The sequence below is a fragment of the Heterocephalus glaber genome, unplaced genomic scaffold (assembly GCF_053883595.1).
Source record: "Heterocephalus glaber isolate CG9 unplaced genomic scaffold, H.glaber_assembly_v1.0 deba00001442, whole genome shotgun sequence".
Classification (NCBI taxonomy): Eukaryota; Metazoa; Chordata; class Mammalia; order Rodentia; family Bathyergidae; genus Heterocephalus; species Heterocephalus glaber.
In genome coordinates, this window is record NW_028258296.1 from 22,667,807 (window position 1) to 22,683,870 (window position 16,064).

The 16,064-nt window shown below is 39.7% G+C and overlaps 1 long non-coding RNA gene across 1 annotated transcript; it reads left to right on the forward strand.

The window, feature by feature from the left end:
* The first annotated feature begins 509 nt into the window (after positions 1-509).
* On the forward strand, positions 510-12,155 carry LOC147827636 (uncharacterized). The gene is made up of 2 exons (XR_015451963.1): positions 510-1,754; positions 3,431-12,155. It is a non-coding gene; the product is annotated as an uncharacterized LOC147827636 (long non-coding RNA).
* Positions 12,156-16,064: the final 3,909 nt, after the last annotated feature.

A 16,064-nucleotide genomic window follows, 5' to 3' on the forward strand; every position in this document is an offset into this window, starting at 1 on the left:
ATGTACTGTGCTTAGTATCTTGCCTGGAACAAAGTAGTTCTCAGTTTATCTTAGATTATTGTTTATTTTCTTGCTTAATGAAAAGTCCAACTGGAGGGCCTGCAGCCACTCTTGCAATGATGAGCATTCAGTCTCACTGTGGCTTCTTTTTTTGACATGGCTTTGCTCTTATGTAAGTGGCAGAGAATGGCTGAATTGTAAGTCAGGTTCTTCCAAGATAGAGGAATCTTATCGCACCATTCTGGCCAGCACTTTTTTTGGCTAAAAGATGCTAAACGTTCACAATTATTTTCCACAGGGCATCATGCTCCAAAGAGGGTGGGTGGCTTCCTCCCTTTAGACAAGCAATGAAAAATAGCAGAGTTGTGTCCCCTGCTGTAGGGCTGGGGTGATGTTGCCTCCTTGAGGAATGAAAACTATATCAATGGAATTAATATGAGAAAATGAAAAAATGGAAACAAAGTCTTTGTTATATAGGGAGGGATGGAGGGGTTGAAGAGAGGGCAGGGGAAGGGGGAAAAATAAGAACCAAGAGAGATTATGTAAAGATGCAAATTTCCAATGGAGAATGAAGTTATATTGTCTACCTAAAATGTACCAATAAAATAAAATAATAATAATAAAAAAGAAACTCATAGACTGAAAGTTAAAGGGTGGAAAACAATACTCCATGCAACAGGAAAACAAAAAAAAAGAAAACTGTATCATAAGAATGTGTATAAATGGGGAGGGACAGATTAAAACTTGGGAGGAGGGGCCGGGGATTTAGCTCAGTGGTTCTGTCACCTGCCTCGCAAGGACTTGAGTTCGATCCCCAGTACCAAAACCAAAAAACAAAAAAAACAAAAACTTGGGAGGAAATAGAAAAGTCTGCTCTTTTCCTTAATTGTTCTTGACCTCACATTTTAAAATTATTGTCAACCTTTTTCCTTGACTGTTCTTTTATTTCCTAAAATGTCAAACCTAGGCATACATCTTCCAACAGTTTGTAAAAATCAAGGAATTAAGAACAGAATAGGAATTTTCATTTATCTTGACAAAAGCACAGTCAGCATTTTTATTCTCTTTGTTACTCTGGATCCCCTAGTTATCTAACTTTAGAGATTTCCTTTATGTTCAACTTTTCCTGTTGGCTTCATTCTTCTTGACGCATAAAATCTTAATGTAAACAGTGGTGATGTGTCTGTTTGTATTAAACATTTCTGTTCTCCCCTGGCTCTGCATACAGGGAGAACCACATTTCCTGGTGCTTTGGGGAACTGTGACAAGTTGTAGCTAAGGGACTGTAAGCTGAAGTGGGAAGATGTTCATTCTGGTCCTAGGCGTAGACGAGTGCTGGTAAAATCCTTGTGTCTTCTTTCTGCTGTGGGGGTTTGACCAAATGATGTAATGTTCAGTCTGGGCCTCTGAATAATTTTGTGGAGCTTTGGCCTGGGTGTCTGAGGAGCCATTTGAGCACTGTGTCTCATGGTATGGGGAAAAATAAATAAATCTCCCTTTGTTTTGATAACTCATTGGCATTTTAGGGTTCACTTGTTACGTCAGCATGACCTATCTATCCTGACAGTCACAGGCTTTTTATGATTTAATTTTTCCTAGAAGAAGTGCTTGCCAGCCAAATGTGCATGATCAGATGCCAAGGAGAGTCAACAGTAAATGTGATTCTTCAAGGGATCCAGCTATGGAATTTGAAATGTGACAAGAGTTTTCCTCTGTTAAAGAAGGGGAAAGAGTGCCCACCCAGGCTTTCCAAGGTGAGAAACAAAAGGTGACTTTTCAATATGAGATTTTTTTTTTTTTGGTACCGGGAATCGAGCTCGGGTACCTTGGGCTTGCGCAGCAGGAGGCGATACCGCGGAGCTAAATCCCCGGCCCTCAATATGAGATATTTTTCAGGAGCTTAAAAAAATGAAGAAGTTGTACCATGCCATCTCTAGGAATGATGATCACTTAGATCTCTGAGAAAGAGGTCCAGAAGGGTTTACCACAAATGCAGGCAAATAGAAGTTGTCAACGCAAGAAAGTCCCAAGGGAAAAGTAACAATTTGGGTGAAAGCTCTCATTAAAAGTGTATCAACCAATTACCCTAGTCTAGCAATTGCAAATTGTTACACATGTATTGAAATGTCACAGTATACTCATAAATATGTAGTTATTATGTCTTAATTAAAAATGAAAATATATTTTTTAAAGGAGGGTATCAAAACATTCCTAGTATATCATTTTTTCTTCATAGAGCTAATATGCCATTGTACAGGTTGAAATAATCTTGATTGCTGACTAAGAAACCTCATGGAATTAAAGCTCCTGTGAATAGTGCAGCTATAATAAATATCCCGAGTTTGAAAGATAGTGACATTTCTGATCCCCCTAACAGGTCGGCACTGTTGATGGCATGGTAGGATTGCAGGCTGACTTGTTGATCTGTGAGGCTCTTTGAAATGTATTTTTAAGGCTGCTTTCTCCCTAATTTTAAACACTTGACCTTTGAGTCTGATATTCTTCACTATTATTAGATTAGATGATTAGTTATTAAATATACTGTCCCCAGTAAATAGGTAATTGTATAATGCAATGGCCCTCAGCTTTTCCAGGCCATGTTCCCATGACATTTAGAGTTAGAACACGGAGTCCTTTTGTAGTAGAACTTTTAACTCTTTCTGTGGGTAGAAGAATGTACAGCAATTTCCCTGGGTCTCACATGCAAGCAGACTGAATGGAGAGCAGTCTCAAATGTAGAGTACCATGGGTCTTTGAGAGCTATCACAAAATTTTTATTACTTTTATGCCCACATAATAAGGGCAAATAATACATAAACTAACATCTTCCCTGTGATAAGCTGGGCATCACGAATGCTATCTAGTCCTTACTAGACTTTATGTTGGGTATTTGAGAAAAGCTTATAGTGCTGTTTTGCAACCAAAAGCACAAAGGTGTTGAAGTTTTAAATATCTCTGGTGCTTTTTGCCAAATTCTGCCCAGCATGAAGAGGTGGGATGGATAGAGGAGGGGGGATGGAGGAAGAGGCAGGACCTAGCATATTTTGGTCCCTTAACATGTGCCAACCACTGTGCTAGGCATTATACCTACACAGACTTCTCAGCTCATCTCCCAAATAAGAATGAAGTTTGCATGTAGTAGCCCTCATTTTGCATTTAAGGAACTTTAGGCTCAGTAAAGCTCAACTTGCCCAAAAGAAACAACCAGGGTATTGAATGAGGAGTTAAACTCAAGAGTCAGTTTCAATCCCCAAGTCTTTGTTCTCTCCTGTATCTCACACAGTGTTCCTTTTATTAAGTGCCTATTATGTGTAGATGTTGTGTTATGATGACATAAGACAGGGAGGTGGTCAGAAAAAAACCTAGGTATCAATTATCCATTTTTTTTCAATTGATGTTTGTGATTGAGTGCCTATTGTGTTCCCAGCAGCACACTGTGAAGGATATGAAGTATTGAGACATAATGATCTCCTCTCAAATTAGAGGTTGCAATCTATTTGAGAAGGCAAAGGAACACAAGTGAAGAAAAATTCTAAGTTGGGTGCTGTGAGCTGTAACTCCAAAATTTCCCAGTGGTAGAGGTAAGTGGGGTCTGGAGATGATGACTCAACTGCAGCAAATACGATCTTATGAAATAGCCAAGATTTGGATAAAATGGGGCCTTTCATATATGGAACAGGGGAAGATCTGAGCCAAGCCATGATGTTGTGCTGCAGAGGGGAGAGATGTTTGGCTGGGGAGGAAGAGGTGACAGCCCAATTCGTACCCTTGCTCTGCTCTGGATTGCTCCCCTGTGCTCCTCTTTATTGCTTTTACTACACTGAGTTCATCAATGGCTGATACATACATGTCTATCTTCACTTGTATGCTCTTAGAGAACAGGGTTACATCTATTTATTTTTTTCTTCGAAATGCTTAAAGCAGTGCAGAGTGCCTTTTTGGTGCTCAGTAAATGCTTGGGAAATGCATGCATGGTTGATTGGTGCAGAGGCAAGAAAAATGGTGAGCCAGATACCATAGTAAAAAGTTCTCGGTTGAGTTTGTAATAGGACAAAAGTAGTATTTAAAAATGGATTAGGATGGTGAGAAGCTGGGAAAATTGAGCAAATAGGAGTATGCTTAAGTAAAAGTGACAGTTGGGGACAATGAAAAGTTAGAAGTCAGAGTGGAGAGCAACAGTAGATTTTGGGTAGAAGTGTGGTCAGAATGGGAGTCTTATAGGAAGAAATACAGGATACAGGGAAAAGGATAATGCTTTAGGGAATAAATAACTTACTTTTGGGCAAGGTGAAGAATTTTTAAATGAGTTTAAATGATTATATTGAATGTCAAATGTTAAGAGGGGCTTTGAGGGTGGTTTTGAGTGTTTTAAAGGGGGCTAGCAGAAAGAATTTGGATGGCTGGGGAGACCCAAGCTTCTACTTGTTGGAGTCAGAGTCCAATGTGTCAGGAGGTGAACAGTTGCTGCACAAACTACTAGAGTTTATGATTCTGCCTGGAAGCCACAGGAAACAATTGAGATATGAAATGATCCACCTGATTGAAATCACCATGAGATTTTCTAAGGCCTTGGTGTGTGATTTCAATCTCCAATTAATCAAATTAAATTAATTTTTTAAATGTCTTGGTGGTGGGTGCGTCTCAGATAAAGATTTTTGTCCTAGTTGAATTGACCTTCTCATGTGCACACACACACACATACATTTCTAGCGATACTGAATGGTTTTATATTATCAGAGGATTCTTGCATTCGGCATACAACTAAAATAATGGTTAGTGTCCTTATCACAGGACACCACATCTCCTTACTGACAAAGAACACAAGCCACAGGGACCTTGATTCTCCTAAAGCTAAGACTAAACCATGACGCAGAACTCTGGACATCAGTCACTTCTTCTGGTCACAAGGCCATTCCCTACGTGAACAAAAAGATAAGACCCTAAATGCCGCTTTCCTAGTCACCTGGTCAACTTGATGGATAGAGGACTCTGTGTTTTATGAGATGCGTGCAGATTTTTACAGTGAGCTCCCCAAATAAAGGCACAAACATTGTCCCTTCACATTTATTTGTTATGATAGTTACAGGACCACCCGGGGGTACAGAATGCACATGGCCTGGGTCTTGCCCATTTTCATAAGCATCATGGAGCACAGTTAGCGCAAATCCTACAAAGACCACTTGGCGTATTTACAGAGCTCAGCCCAGCACTGGTGCATCAGGATGCTTAAGGTTTGGGCAACAGGTTCCCTACTGACAAATAGCATAATTAGGCCTAACGTCTTAAGTGGGCATATTAGCTCAGGGTTTTAACAGTGTGTGACCCTTGGCGTGCACGGTAACAGCCTAATCTCAGGTGGGAGCCGTCCAGTTTCACTCGAACACAGGCGCTGCTCGTCCACCCGCAGATAAAGCTGGGAATGGTTTTATTTATATCATCCTTGCTAGTCATGCAGTCTGTGTGCAAACAAAACAGCATTATTCTTATCTCCTCTGAAAGTTTAATTCATTAGCAATTAAAAGCTGGTGTAGGAAAAGGGCCAGGCACCAGAAAGAGGCCCTTCCTAGCCCAGCAGACCCCGACAGCCATTTTGGGGACAACTCCTGCGGATAACAGTACCACCACGATTTTTGGATTGCTGCACGGCCTTTTTTTTTTTTTTTTTTTTTTTTTTTACGGTCTTGTTTTTAATAAATAGTTTACCCCTGTAAGGATTATCCCACTGCAATTAAATAAGATAATGTAGCCAACAATCACTTCAAAAGCACCCTGTTGAAACTTGCTGTCCTCAGGCTCCTGCTAGCACCCATTTCTTTCTTTCTTTTTTTTTGGTACCGGGTATCGAACTTGGGTCCTTGCGCCTGCACAGCAGGCGGCGAAACTACTGAGCTAAATCCCCGGCCCGGCAGCACCCATTTCTGCCTCCTGCTCCCTGTCCCCTGCCCTGCCTGGCTTGCTGCTGGGGAGGCTGCCTCTGGGTCCCTGCAGTGGCAGAGTACTTAGGAGGAAAATGATCCTAAAGCTGACGGAGTGAGTTCTATTTGGACCACGGATGGTTCTGTCCATTTCTTTGTTCTCTTAAGGTCAGAGAATTTAAGAATAGCTGCCTGGGCTGTCCCATCAAAAAGTCGTGGTCCGGACAAGAGGTTAGTAATGGGGAAGCCGGGGAGTTCCTGTACAGGGAGTCGGTCGGGCAGATGGGAAGCCTTGATACCTTCTCCTCAACTTTCTTGTAACTCTAAAACAGCTCTAAAATATAGTCTACTATTAAAAAGAAGACAAAAAATCAGGCTCACCCCATGGTTCCAGAGAGTGAGAAGCCAAGATTTTTTTTTTTTTTTTTGGCACCGGGGCTGGAACTCAGGACCTCGTGCTTGCCAGGTAGGTGCCGCGCCACTGAGCTACACCCCGCTGGCCCCCAAGATTTATTTTTAAAAGACAATTTTTATTTTCTGTAAGTGTTTGAATGGGAGGAGGGTCTGAGATTTGGAGCGTTACACCTGCAGTGGGGAATTAGAAACAAAAAAAAAAATCTGTTTCTTCATGTTCTGGGAGCCCTCAAGCACTGGTAGAGTAGAAATGATCCTTACCCAAATGAAGGGTCTCTACAGTTAACAACAGATGCATTTTGTTTGAACCTGTAGCCGACAATACATCCATTCATCTGTCTGACATTGTGTGGCTCAACTTGTTACTGAAATATTTTTCTTTCAGTTGCTTAATTTAACATCGGTCAGCTTCAGTACTGTAGAAAGAATTTGTACTAAAAGCAATAAACTGTTTTTGAAATAAGTTGAATCTAAAAGAAATAAGATTAATATAGCAATAATCTATTTTTAGGGCTAGTGGGGACTTGAGTTATTATTCAATAGAAACTCTGCCCACTCCTAAGTAGGCATGAAACAGTTAAATAATAAAGCCCCAGCAAGGCAGGTAGTGGAAGTTTTAATCCCAGCTGCTGCCCCTGGGGGTAAGAGGAAGAGATATTTGATAGTCTAAAGCAGAAAGTAAATATAGAGTAAATTACTTCCATGTAATTGGGGAGATTATTTCAAGTAGATTGCAACTTAGAAATGGATCACCTCTTTTCAAAACCCAGGGTGACTTGTAAATCTCCCATCCTGGCTTCAAGGTGGCACCAAGAGAAAGAGCGATTCCTGCCTTTCCAGGGCAGCTACAGCTGATAGATACGTTTTGTAAAGTCAAAGCTAAACATCCTTAGTACTTGCATTACTCAGATCTGTGCAGTAGTTGTTAGGAACAGCAATACACAAGAGACAAGAATGTGGCCAACAGAAAGATACCACCTTAACATTCTGGACTTTAGGCCCTGTTAGGCAGAAAACAGAAAACTCTTTGGAATTCATAGAATCGCCCTCATTTAAGGAAATAGTCAATTTGATTTGAAATGGAGTGGAAAAGCCTGGGAAGGAATCTGTGTGAGACAACGACAAGAATGAATATACACTTTTCATACAATGAGTTGATTTTTCCAGTAACTTCTATTCTTCTATTCAGGAATTCTTTCTTAATGCCAGGATGAATATGCCCTGGTCTAGTTTGCACATGACAGTCTTCAGAAAATGTGTCCTCTTTTCCTAAGTGTACAGATTCTAGAACCAGGAAAGCCTTTGCTCTCATTTCTCACCTCTCTGAATTTGAGCAAGTTGCCTTCGCTCTCTCAGACTTTATTTCTCGTTTGTGAAATGGGGATAATAACAGTACTTGCCTCGCAGGCAAAATGTTGTGAGATCTCAAGGAGAAAATGCCTGTAAAGCACTTGGCACTAAGGTCTTTTTATGATTATGATGATAATCACACATAATAAATTATTTCTCACATGACATGATGTTTAGCTGTTCTATTTTTCTTTAAGTTTATTCAGCGTGTAGCACCCAGAGAGGAACAAAACATTCCAGATATAGCCTGATAGTGCAAAGTAGGCTACTATCTCTTTTGGTCTAAGTTTTAAACTTTGATTGCTACAATCTAAGATTAGTTAGTTGTTCTCCTTATGGTTCTTTGGAGGGTTAGGGTACGGATGACTAATGCAATCAAATTGCCCAGTAAAATCTCTCTCTTTCTTTTGTACTTTGCTATTTTCTTTTAGACTTTAGTGTAGAAGCTTATATTTATCTCACTACATGTGATCTTTCAAAAATTATTTCTTCTTTCAAACTATTGTAATCCGTCTATTCACATCTATTCATTCATTCTAGAAACTTAAAAAAATATAGGCATCATAGGGAGACACAGTACCAGTTGTAGTGTTTTGAGATTTTTTTTTTTGGTACTGGGGATCAAACTCGGGTCCTTGTGCTTGCAAGGCAGATGCCAGAACCACTGAGCTAAATCCCCAGACCTGTATTTTGAGATTTAAAAAAAAAACTTATTGGAGTTTCAATAGGGCACCATTTTTACACCTTCGTCTAAATTGTTGTGAACATATTTGGACCACACAGAGGTAAAGGCATGGCCGAAAGGAAAGGATATTTTTTAGAATCTTCTCTCCAGGCTGACCAGTACACTTAGGGCAGTGCAGTTTAATTATTATGAATTCCTCTTGTATGGTATCATTTGAAAAACAAATTATTTCTCATCTTGACCAGCAGGAAATCTGGAGACCTCCTCAGAATCCTTCAAGATTCTCTATTCCATCTACTCACCTAATTCAACACTCCTGTTAAAATAAAAAGATGAAGTCCATGTGATGTCTTTTCTCATTGACATCAAGCTGGCTTGTTTTCTAAATGGCTCATAGGACATGTTTTCATAAACTGTTGTAGAATTTTGAGGAATTTAAATACAGTGATCAGAGCCTAGAGTATAACAGCTGTTTGACATGCTCATCCCACCAACGGTGGCATGGTGAGGACTCCTATAGAACATTTGTTCTACGTTTTACTTAGCTTTCTATATGTATTTCTCCCTTCTTGGGCCCCTTGTGGTCCGGGGAATGGTATTATTTATCTTTTATAATTCCAATCACTGTGCATGACACATCATGGTGATCCTTAATTGCTTTTTCAGTTAATGTACTAAAGGTTTGTTTGTAAATCTAATGCTAGCCTAATACTATTTAAGAGGAAAAAATACTTACCCCCTTTATGTCCAAGGGTATGACAAGCAGAGATATCTATAGGTCTTAGGGTATCCCTAGAAACTTTTAGAAGACTTAGGAGAGGTGTATCCTTAAACTGTATGAAATTACCAAATGTTTAGCAATGGAGTCTAATGAATGAGAAGCAGTGACATGGTTTTTTCAAACTTTGGAAAGTTAGGGATCATTTTTTCCTCCTTTGGCATTATTAAGATTTGGAATTCTAAGGGGGAAATTGTATGTTTAAAAAAACTGTTAACATATTCTGTTCTTTGCAAAGACTTCCCTTCCTTGAATTTGTTCAGGGTAAGACATTGCTTCCATGGCCTTGTTGAAGGTAAGTGTTACCTCTTTATATTTATATTTCCAATGTCCAGCACAGTGCTTGCTGGAGAGGAAGAACTCAATAAATTTTTGTTGAATGAATAAAGGATGTTTTTAAAAGGCTTTGTAGACTGTGACACCTTGTACAAATGAAAAGATGTTGGGGATGATTGGATATGAGGTTCGGAAATAGAAGTGAAATTCTTTTCTTTCTCACACATGCACACATTTTTCTCTTGAATACTGGCTGCATTTCTTTTAAGTGGGAAAAATACTAAGATATTGGGTTACTTTAAAAAATTTAAATTAAACTGTGCTTGCCCATTTTGCTCTTCTAGCTTTGGTTGGCTAGCATCTATTTGTATACTTAGTATTATTTCCTATGTTTATCTCTATTGGGACTATTGGTCTGCCATATAACCTTGACTTAGACTTTCCAACTGATAGACTGCCAGGATCTCAAGGATGCATTTTTTAGAAATCAGCTTCTTTGAAAGCACTTAAACCAGAAGTCAAATGACATGATGTAAACCAATAGTTTCTCAATGAAGAAATAAAAAGCCTCAATAATGACAAATAAAGAATCTAACCTATTGACACCAATTTGGCTACACTGTATTGATTCCTACAAAAAGATTATGAAAGAGAGCTCTACATATACTCTACTGGTCTGATTACAAGTGCACTTCTCAGTAAGGACAGAAATAGTAAGGCATACAAGAGTTTGCTTTAAAATATCACGATATTAATCATGCCTCACTGATCCAAGTATTTCCCTTCATTCAGGTGAGTCCAGCATGTTGATGGCAGCAAACAATGACCTGAAAAAAGCTGGTACTGCTGCTTACCCAGTAACAGTGATTAGTAGGGTGTAGGAAGAGATCAAAATCCCAAAACATTCTTACAAATATCTCAGTTTCTTGCCTAGGGCTTCAGAGTCTTTAGAGATATCTTTCAGATTCAGTTTTTGGTAGATGAAGTGGTGTGTTGGGTGGGGTAGATGAGGCTGGTGCTCTCCATTTCACCCAAGTTAGGCCAGGAGTCCCCTGAAAAGCCAAGGCAGTTCTACGTATGCCAGCCTCCTCCCAGCTCAGTAGGACATGACAAGGACTACACTGTGTAGCATTCATTTTTTATGAAAATTTGGAAAATCCAAAATTCCTACATAGAGGAATTTACAGTGGCAATTTACAAGACTGAAGGCCTCATCTTGAAGCCGCTTTGCCTAGCAAGTACTAAGATTTTATTTCATTTGAATGCCTTTATATTGATATATTTTGGGATTTTTAATAAGCATCTTGAATAGAGCCAATACATAGTGAAATAGGGAAAGAATCTCAAGACTTCAGACTTACCTTTTTGAGGTAAGGACTTTCTTCATATATTATATATCTTATCTCCTTATAATCTTCAGGAATATGAATGTATCTCCTAGATTACCTTTCTCATTACGTTAGAAAGTCTGTATCTTTCTGAATAAATAGAATTGTCAGACAGCATCCCTCCAAGCCTTTCATGTTCCATCTAATTTCGAAATCACTTGCGTTTATAGCATATACTATCACTAGTTGCCTAGGGCTAAAAGAAAACTATAATGAAAATAATATTATATTTGGAGAATATATTTATATTAAATATATAATATTATTTATATTAAATATAGAATATATTTGGAGAATGCTTTATAATTTGCAGTTAAATGAATGAAATTGCAGTTACATTTCTTGGCAAATTCATAGTTACATCACATTATCTCATAGAATTTTACAACTTGCTGTCAGGATAGGTAATATTATTCCTATTTCACAGATAGGAAATTGAGCCTCAGAGAAGACAATGACTGATGTTAGGTCAGCTGGATAGTATACAATTAGACCTGGGATCAGGTCTTCCATTCCCAGTCCTTCGAAGTGACACATGCATTCAGATGGCCTCCTGGATGGCTTTCACATATACCTTGGAAGTTGGGGCTTACAACAGATTTGTTAATGTCAAATCACTTGGGTTCTAACCTTTGTGATTCCCTTGGAAATATTACCTTTTAAGTTATGAAGGGACATCTACTTGTTGAGTGACAATTTTCTCCTGGGAAAGGTACTCCTGAGTCGGTCTAGCTCCGTCCTTACCTACCACCTTGAACCTGGACCTCAACATTTTTGATATGGCTTGTCTTTCTTCTCTGTTGCTTGCCATTGCATTTCTCCAGGGAAAGCATGACTCTAATATTGAAAAAAACTCTGTTTTCTCATATCTGATTATGCTATAAACATAGCATAATCAGATTATGGCACATTCTGGACACATTATCAAATTTTCTAGCTCTTTAGTTTGATCATCTTTGATTTGATCTCTGTGAGCCTCTGTTCCTTTATTTTTTTTGGTACTGGGGATCGAACTCGGGTCCTTGCCCTTGCGCAGCAGACGGTGAAACCACTGAGCTAAATCCCCGGCCTGTGTTCCTTTATTAACATCATCACATTAAGAGATGTGGAGACTCATGCTATACTTCTCTGAAGACAGATACAGTAGGTATCCATTCAATCTCTGCTTTAATGGTGGTCTTTAAAAGTTAAATTAGTTAAAATAAGGTTATTAGGGTGAGTCCCCATCCTATAGGACCAGTGTCCTTATAAGAAGGGTTGGGATTTAGCTCAGTGGTTTCATTGCCTTCTGTGCAAGCGCAAGGACCCAAATTCAATCCCTGGTACCAAAAAAAAAAAAAAAAGAAGAAGAGGAAGAGGTACCAGAAGAGTGTGGACAAAGGAAAGGCCATATGAGGACACAGGGTGAAGGCAGCCTCCTGAAAGCCAGAGAGTGAAGCCTAAGAAGACACCAAGTCTTTCAGCACCTTGGCTCGGACCTCAGCCACCAGAACTGTGAGGAATTAAATCTTGCCATTAAGCTGCCCTGACTGTGATACTGTTATGGCAGCCTTAGCTAATACAGGAGACAAAGGTATATGAGGTTGAAGCCGAGGAGATAAGTGAAGCCATCTGGCCAGCAATTCAGGGTGGGAGGAGAAGAGGGCCATGGAAGAGAAACTCTTGGAAAGTAAACATGGAAAGAAAGGCTGTGAATAACACCGAGCGAAAAATGAATGGAGTGTAGAGTGAAAGACCAGGAAAGAAAGAGCTTGTTGCTTCTTTTAGTTTGGGTTCTAAATCCTTTAATCCTGTGTTCACTTTTGTGAAGCTGTATTCAGCTTTTAAACTGTCTCCTTGCATGCCTGATGAACCAAGTTATGAAAGTATGGGCCTTGCATCTGAAGATGGGACATTACAACCCTCGAAGGTAGAGTTAGGGGTCTGTATTAGGGCCACTGAATTCATCTCAGAATTTACTTGGATAATATCTCAAAATTGCCTCAACGCAGACACACAATTTGATTTCATTATAGATCTGTGGTGGGATATCATCACATATTCAGAAAATAAACAAGGAAAAATAATAAAATAAGCCAAACCTACATGACTCCCCAGGTGATGCTGATGTGCATACTGACTGCCATACACTACTCCAGATAAAAAGAAAACTGAATTTTTTCTACATGCTTGGAAACAATGCCAGGCAGTTATATATTTCAAAATTTATAGAAAATTGATATTTTCTTCTTAGAGGGGATTATTTTATAAGCTCAATAAATATAGCCTAACTTTTCTGTTCTTATTACCATATTATGTTCAATAATACAGTAATTTTGAAAATGGCAGTTGGCCAAGTTACCTTTTGGGAAGTTTATGTTCCTTCTCCCAGCAGTGGCCTCTGCTGGCCAACAGAAACTGTTGCTCTCCTGTGTGTTTAACATGTAAGTCTGAAACATTGACCAAGACATTATTCTTTGTGATTTAGGGGAACACCCCTGTTTCATTAAATGCTCTATCTGCTGAGAATCAGGAACCATTCCTATATAATAAAGAACTATTGCTCACCAGGAAGGATACTCATCTTTGACAAGTTATGACGTAGAACTTGATAAAGGCCATCATTTTCATAAGCTCAAATAAAGCATCTCTTCTCTAGCTGTCTTCTCATCTCTGTAGATTCAAGTATGATCAAGTAGAGGAAACCAGGCACACTGGAAAGAAAGCATTGTAGATATTAGGCTGAGACACATCAGGGGTAATCAGAGGAGCCAATTTGTTTATTAAAACAGTGAATTGTGCCACTTTGGCTTGGATGTTCCAAAGAAACTCTAACATGCTTTTTATACATTTCTAGATTTTTTTTAAAAAACCACTGCTCCTTTCTTTTGGGTGAAGCAGAAAGGCAATAGGGTCTTGAGAATAAGACAGCTAGATTCTATTATTTGAGCTTTAAGGGAATGAATTAGGTTCTGACTAGGTAGGTGAAGCTGTGTACAAGGTGGTAAAAGTCACGGTGGGAAGGTATGTGTGTGGTGGGAAGGGACAGTACCCTGTTCTGAAATTCGCCATCTTTTTTATGGGTACTTATTTGACTGGTTTGTCTACTTTAGAGATGCTAAGAATACATTCCCCAGCCTCCAATTATATATTATGTAGGTGCCATGGTGTCTGATGTTCCATCTGTAATGATTCATTCTTTTGGTTTTCTTTCATTTTCTTAAAAAGGAAATTCTCTGCGTTTGTACAAAACACAAAGCTAATTTGTAAAGACCAATACAGGACACAAAGGTAGGTACTGGCTCTGCTTCCCAGGGGTTGAAAGGGATTTCAGGAGCTGGAAGAATGCTGGTTGTTTATCTGAGGGAAGAGAGGGAAAGGTATGGGGTGGAGCAGTGGAATAAGCTGAGGTATTGGTCCCTTAGGAATTCAGATGGGTCTGATTCTGTCCAGTCAGCACCAATTTAAACCCATACAATGTGTATTTGAGAGATGCTGTGATCTACAGCACTATTTCAATAGTTGAGTTGGGCAAGACTTAACAAAGCTGGAGAAGGAAAGAGTGATTAGCATTGCAACTGAAAGTGTGAGTTGTAAATCATGACATTTATTTGGGCACAGAGGCCAGATCATTAATGTTTGAGGAGCGCCTTTCAAAACGCAAATGTGAAGGGCAAAAAATGGCGTCAGGCTTCTATACCATTTCCCCAGTTTTGAAGTAAGTTAGGAGTTTGAGTTATGAAGCATTAAAAGATCATTTTGTTCGCAGATTCAATTTTCTTCTTTGTACTTAGAAAAAACCTTTTAGGGCAAAGACTAGTTGAGGTGTCCCTGGCTCCTCCATGTTTTTTTTTTTTTTTGGTACCGGGGATTGAACTCCAGTCCTTGCACTTGCGCAGCAGGCAGCGAAACCACTGAGCTAAATCCCTGGCCCAGTTCCTCCATGTTTAACACACTGGCCCCTAGTTTCTGCTGGACCTGCATTTCCATCAACTGATCTAGGAAGGAAATGATTTAGTGGCCTCTCTGGAGGGAGACAGGAGCTCCTGGCAAGCTATCAAACTGCCAGGCTGTTCTACATAAGCAGGTCTCTTTGTTTTGGCAGAGGAAAGTTATGTGGTGGTAGGTCAATGCTCAGACGTCTTGGTGAAGTTGTTAAGTGCAGGGGTGGGGGGAGTCCTAAGTACTGCTGTTGGCAGGGAGACTTATCTGCACTCACCTTCAGGATCGGCCCTGATTAAAATAAGCTCTGTAGGTGGAGTCTTGGTCTGTGAGAAGGGTACAGAGCCAGAGGACTATTCTTCTTCATGCTTCTCCTGAGGACACACAGAAGGGTGCCCTAGACAAATTACCTAGTTACTGGTTTCCCAAATAACTTTGGCTTTAGACACCTGACTCGACTCTGCAAGGGAGTGGGAAGCTGTTTTTCCTGACTTTGCATCTTGACTTTCATGTCGCTACATGCACATTCAGCCCACAAATTTCTGTTATCTAATCAGGTGCATCAGTCCATGGTAGAGAGGAGAGGGGAGGAACGCCCCTCTGACTCAGATTTTGCACAAACAAAACTCAGCCTTGTTAGTGAAGGCAGGGAAGAGCACCCACGGCTTCTTTGATCAGATCTTTCCCCGAACAACCTGCGGGGCAGTGCAAGTGGGTGAGGAGTTTTTATGGCAAGATAAGCAATGCGAAGCCCCGGTTTGGTATGCTAAATAAAATTAAAATGTCAATATTTACACATGACCTTCAAGGCTCTTACACTCTTGTTTCTTAGTATTCAGCGCAGACTGCGTTTTCTGTAGTCCGTTACCAACAGCTTGGAAATTCAGTTAGAGGACATAACCCAAATGTTCTCCAAATGTCTCTTCCAAATGGCCATCTTGAAGGTGCTGTTTTAAGGCATGCAACCTTTCCGCTCTGAGAGGGAGCTGTTGCCCTGCCTATCCTATGGCCAGGTAGGGGGATTCCCCAAGGACTAAATGTACTGATGGTAAAGATAGTGCCACGCAGCACACTTTAATTTGTTGATAACAAAAGTGCAAGAGGCCTTTCTACAGACTTTTGGAAGGCTTAATATTGTGTATTGCACATTCACCCCTGCTTGTGTGCTGACACAAACAAATAAACGCGATCATAACGGTTGAAATGTAGTTAGAAACACAATTGAGAACATCTGTATTGTAAGCAGAAATAAATTAGAAATACTGAAGTGTTTTGTAGCTGTGAAAACGAAGGAATAAAAAAAAATAACCCACAGTACCTGGATTAAGCGGTTATAA